We start from the raw sequence: 6288 nt of genomic DNA on the forward strand, positions 1-6288 counted from the left end.
ATGGGAAGACATTTTCAAATCATTATCTTTCTAGCCTTAGCTTTTGTGTTTTCATCCCTTTCAGTTTATTCGTTATCATTGTCAACACGAGGAAGATGGATCATTGATTCACAAACAGGTCGTCGAGTGAAACTTGTGTGTGTGAATTGGCCTTCGCACACACAGAGCATGTTGGCAGAAGGCCTCAACCATAGACCATTAAAAGAACTAGCAGATGAGGCAATCAAGTTAAGATTTAATTGTGTACGACTCACATATGCAACCCATATGTTTACTCGCTATGCGAATAGGACGGTTGAAGAAAACTTTGATCTTCTTGATTTAAAACAAGCAAAAGTTGAATTGGCTCAATATAATCCTTTTGTGTTGAACAAGACTATTGCTGAAGCTTATGAAGCTGTTGTTGATGTGTTGGGGGCGAGTGGTCTGATGGTCATCGTTGACAATCACATCAGCCAACCAAGATGGTGTTGCTCTCTTGATGATGGCAATGGTTTTTTCGGAAACCGCAATTTTGACCCTCAAGAATGGCTACAAGGTCTTAGCTTAGTTGCCCAACGCTTTCGCAACAAATCAACGGTATGTAACATCAAGAGATTTTCTTAAATTCTTAAAACTAAACTCGACCTTTTAAAAACTTTTATAACATTTCATTAACATATAAAGTCTTTTGATTGTTGTTTAGGTAATAGGAATGAGTTTACGAAATGAGATACGAGGCTTTATGGAAAATGCAAATGATTGGAACAACTATGTAAGTCAAGGAGTAACCACGATTCATAAAATAAATCCAGAAGTTTTAGTGATTGTTTCAGGCTTAAATTATGACAATGATCTCCGATGCTTAAAGGAAAAGCCTTTGACGGTAAACACCTTAGACAATAAGTTAGTTTTCGAGGTACATTTGTATTCTTTTAGTGGAGATTCTGAGAGCAAGTTTGTACAACAACCATTGAACAAGATCTGTGCAAATATTGTGAATGGATTTATAGACCATGCTGGGTTTGTAATGGAAGGATCAAATCCATTTCCTTTATTTGTTAGTGAATATGGGTATGATCAAAGAGAGGTTGATGATGCAGAAAATCGATTCATGAGTTGCTTCACAGCCCATCTTGCACAAAAAGATTTGGATTGGGCATTGTGGACTTGGCAAGGAAGCTATTATTATAGGGAAGGTCAAGCAGAGCCTGCAGAAGCTTTTGGAGTACTCGACTCCAGTTGGACTCAAATTAAGAATCCCAACTTTGTAAAGAAGTTTCAACTATTGCAGACCCTATTACAAGGTAATTATATTAATGTTATGAGTACATGAAAGAATCTATAACTAGCAAACTACTCCAATTTGTAAAAATAAATGTCCAATAATTCAAAAAAGTTTTGTAAAACTAGTTAATTAACAATTTGTAACATTTTTTATGGTACACAGATCCAAATTCCAATGCATCATTCTCATATGTTATATATCATCCACAAAGTGGCCAATGTATCCAAGTCTCTAGAGACAACAAAGAAATTTTCCTCACTGATTGCTCTGCCTCAACTCGATGGAGTCATGACAACGATGGCACTCCAATTAGGATGTCAGACACTGGTTTGTGCTTGAAGGCTAGCGGGGAAGGCCTTGAGGCATCTCTTTCAACTGATTGTTTGGGCCAACAAAGTGTTTGGAGTGCCATTTCGAATTCTAAGCTTCATTTGGCCACTTCCACTCAAGATGGAAAGAGTCTTTGTTTGCAAATTGAAAGCTCCAACTCTTCAAAAATTGTGACCAACTCCTGTATTTGCACAAATGGCGATCCAAATTGCCTCCAAGACACCCAAAGTCAATGGTTTGAACTTGTTGGAACCAACACATTGTGATTGACCTTGTATTTGTAAAATTATGTACATGAAAACACCTAGTATTTCAACTTATGACAATCCAAATTACCTCCAACATTCCCAAAGTCAATGGTTTGTACTTGGTTGAACCAACAAATTGTGATTCGGTATGTATTTGTGAGATTAGATATATGAAAACGTCTTGCTTTTTTCACTAGTGGCTATTCAAATTGCCTCCAAGAGATCTAAAGCCAATGATTTGAACTTGTTGAAACCAACACTGTGACTAACTTTGTATTTGTAATAATAAATATATATTTTGAGGCCGACCTTTCTTTTTCATCCTAGAAATTTGTTACCTCCTATTAATTTTATTAATTTGCAAATGTAAAGGATTTGTTTGATAACGTTTTTTTTTCTCATTTCTTCTCATCTATTTATTGTTTCTAAATTTTAAGAATTTTCAAATTTGAGAAAGTATAAAAATTTGTTACCTCTTGGTGGTGTGTTCAAGTTCCTAGATATGTCATTTCTATTTTTTATATTTATTTCCATTTGTTCTATTTTATTTCTTCTCATAATTAATTTTGTTGTTTTTCAAAAAAAATAATTTTGCTATATTTATATTTTATTTTAATTTTAAATTTTAAACTTTTTTAATATTTTGATTTATATGTTATTTAAATTTTCACTTTTCAAATTTTCAATATGTATACTAATTTTTTATTTTAAATTTTGAGTTTTAAATTTTACAATAAGAATGTTTATATATTTTTTTAATTTTAATATTTTTAGTACAATTGAAATCGATCGGAGTTTTACAATATATAAATTCCGTTGACTAAGGCATTCAGTTAACTTAACTTTAATATTTTTCAAGCATGTCATTTACATAATAACATAATTGAGTTGGATCTGAGTCGACATTGTTGAATGAGAAAGTTTGGACCAATCACAAATTACCACGTCATTCATGACGAAATTCCAAATCATCAAATTTAGGACCAATCAAGAGTTGACATGTGTCCCAAATTGGATTTGAAGACAAATTCTAATGACGCCACATAGTTTCATCATGACTGTTGAATCATATAAGATTAATTTGATCCAATTTGATATTATTATTTGGGTTAGCCCAATTAAGCCAAAAAAAATAGGTTGAATTTGACCCAAACGTCAAATCAAGCCCAAATCCAACTAATTAGGTCCAAAGGCCAGCCTATAGACCAACTGAGCCACTGCCAATGAGGCCACCAAAGAACTTTATAAATAGAGGAGCTCTCCCCATTTGTGGAAGTCAGCAATTCTACACTGTAGATGACCTATAGAGAATTCTCCCAACAATCAGAAGATGCCCAAACTCCTGAAGTTAACTACACTTGAAGACTGAAGTCCTTTGAAGATAAAAGCATTCTTCTAAGACTCCGAGCTCAAGAACATCCACACGCTCTGCTTCTATACATCAAGCGTACGCATTCAACCGAGAGAGAATCAGAGGATCAAGTACTAGAGACCAAACCACATCACATCAAATCAACATCAACAACAATACCATCTCAAGTTCAACTCCACAAAACAAGTTTCTCTGGAAGCCTCGTACAAACACTAATCCTCTAAGAAGATCATCAAGCCCAAAGGTCGATCATCCAAGAAGATTAACAAACCCAAAGGCCAATCATTCAAGAAGATCAACAAGCCCAAAGACCGATCGTCCAAGAAAATCAACAAGCCCAAAGGTCGATCGTCCAAGAAGATCGACAAGCTTAAAGGTCGATCATCCAAGAAAATCAACAAGCCCAAAAGTCGATCATCTAAGAAGGTCAATAAGCTCAAAAGTCGATCATTCAAGAAGATAAAGTAACTTAAAGATTAAAGTTTTTTTTTAAACGCATCAAAGAATTATATATTAGAGATTGTACTTTCTATACTGAAGTCAATACAAATACAAAAGTTCAAATTCCACGAAGCAAGTTTCTCCGAAAACCTCATGCAAACAAATTGGCACATCCAGTGGGACATCTCTACCTCTTATCTCTCTCTCGTCATCTAAGTCAACAAATCGATAAATGGCACCAAAGAAAGTTTCATCCAAAGCTACCGTCGCAATCGACATTTACATAGGTTCTATAATCATGGAGAAAATTTGGGAATAGTTGATGGAATGTCCTAAAGATGGAATCTCCATTAGAGAAAATCCTTTATTTGACAATCTGCTTCTATTTCTGATCGATCAAAGAAAGAATGATACTTTGATATAGTGTCTGTCATGATGGCTAATGTAACGACTAAATTGGCCATGGCAGAGATGGAAAGTAAGATAAATTTCCTAATGAAAACTATAGAGAAGCATGATCATGAAATCGCCACCTTAAGAGAACGGATGCAAGCTCGTGAAGCTACTAAGTTGAGTCAAACTCCTGCTGTTAAAGCCAATAACAAAGGTAAGACCGTGTTTCAAGAAAACCAATCGGAACAATCAACTTTTGTTGCCTCCTTGTCAGTCCAGCAACTGCAGGATATGATCACAACTCCATCGGAGCTCAGTATGGAGGCCCATCACAAATTTCTTTTATGTATTCCAAGTCGTACACTAAGAGAATCAACAATCTGAGAATGTCTGTTGGGTACCAATCTCAAAAGTTCCAACAGTTTTATGGAAAGGGCAATCCGAAACAACGTATTGCTCACTTCATCGAAACCTGTGAAAATACAGGAACTAGAGGAGTCCTGCTAGTAAATTCGTTCATTCGTACCTTGAAAGGAAATGCTTTCGATTGATATACTGGTCTAGAGCCAGAAGCGATTGACAGTTAGGAATAGTTGGAAAGAGACTTCCTCAACCGCTTTTATAGCACTAGGTGTATCATCGGCATGTTGGAGTTGACAAGCACCAATCAATGAAAGGGAGAGTCGATCATCGATTACATCAATTGATGGAGAGCTCTAAGTCTAGATTGCAAAGATAAGCTCACAGAGTTGTTCGCAGTGGAGATGTGCACCCAAAGCATGCATTGAGAGCTTCTCTACATCCTATAAGGGATAAAACCTTGTACGTTTGAGGAGTTGGCAAAATGCGCTCATGACATGCAGCTGAGCATCGCTAATAAGGGAACTAAAGATTTACTAGATCCTAAAGGGAAAAAGCACAAGAATGAAACCAAGGGTACTGAAAAGATTATGGATAGTGCCACTAAAGAATCTATGATCATTCATGAAACCTCAATGAAATTTTCCTCTAAAGGAAAACAAAAAAAATTTGAAAGAAAACACAATAAGGGCGAGAAGCATCAGCCAACTCTTAAAGAAAGACAGAAGAAGGTTTATCCATTCCCTGATTCTGATGTTGTGGACATGCTCAAGCAAGTACTAAAGAAGAAACTTATTTAGTTACCGGAATGCAAGCGATCGAAACAAGCAGGAAAAGTAGATGATCCCAACTATTGCAAGAATCATCAAGTTGTTAGCTACCCAGTGAAAAAGTGCTTCGTGTTGAAGGTGTTGGGGTTGATGCCCTAAATCTCGTAGGGTCCTATAGTTTGTAAACACCTGTATGAACAAACAGTTTTGTGATTTATAATATGAGATATTTTATTCACTTCAGTCTATGAAATATGAGATATTTTAGTTGCATTAACCATAAACCAATAAACAAAGATCCCTGGTTATCGTTGTAACTTAAGCATGTATGTGGAGACATAAAAGTGGATCATGCTTTAAGTGATAACCTAAAAGGTCTATAGTATATGGATAAAGGAGGGAAACCTTATCCTGGTGACACTACGAGTGTGGCCCACTTTGTAGATGTTACAAGTGTTGTAAAGTGCTACAAATGGTCTTATCTTGACCATTCATGTATTAAACATGTGAGTGGGATGCTCTATACAAAGGAGTTTGTATAAGACCGAACCAAGAAATGTTTAGTCTTGTTATATAACGCCGCTCATGACAGAGATTTTCATTTCACTAGGATGACCATAGGTAACATGACCTTAATCCTGAGTGAGTTAGGTACCCCTGCCTATGAGGGAAGTCCTTTGATTTGTATGGATACGAGTGGCCAAATTTTCGAACTCAAATCTACCACTTTGGGGATTTGTTTGATTGGGGAGCTGGGAACTCAGTTACACAAGATGGAACTCACTTCTTCTCCGAAGCAGGGGTAAGTAGATAAATTGCTCCCTTAAGGGTTGATTTCGGGGCTTGAACAATGTGGCGCCACACCTTCTGTTGGCCAAAGAAGGGTTTATACATAGAGGGACTATGATGTATTGTTCATTAGAGGAATCAGTGGTACTTAAGGAGTTAGATGTAACTACAAGGGCAAAACGGTAAATTGGTCCAGCTATACTTACGAGCGATTTGTAAAGGGTCATCATACAGTTGACTGGTCTTTTGTGAAGTGCCCGACAATTAATGGATGGTGGATATCATGATTAAAGAGTTTAGTCAGTTATTCACATATCA

The 6288-nt window shown here is 36.2% G+C and overlaps 1 pseudogene; it reads left to right on the forward strand.

Annotated features, from left to right (window-relative positions):
• On the forward strand, positions 1–1863 carry LOC150034939 (glycosyl hydrolase 5 family protein pseudogene; annotated as a pseudogene).
• Positions 1864–6288: the final 4425 nt, after the last annotated feature.

The sequence above is a fragment of the Benincasa hispida genome, chromosome 7, assembly GCF_027475165.1.
Source record: "Benincasa hispida cultivar pf3 chromosome 7, pf3_genome.v1.1, whole genome shotgun sequence".
In the NCBI taxonomy this organism is placed as follows: domain Eukaryota; kingdom Viridiplantae; phylum Streptophyta; class Magnoliopsida; order Cucurbitales; family Cucurbitaceae; genus Benincasa; species Benincasa hispida.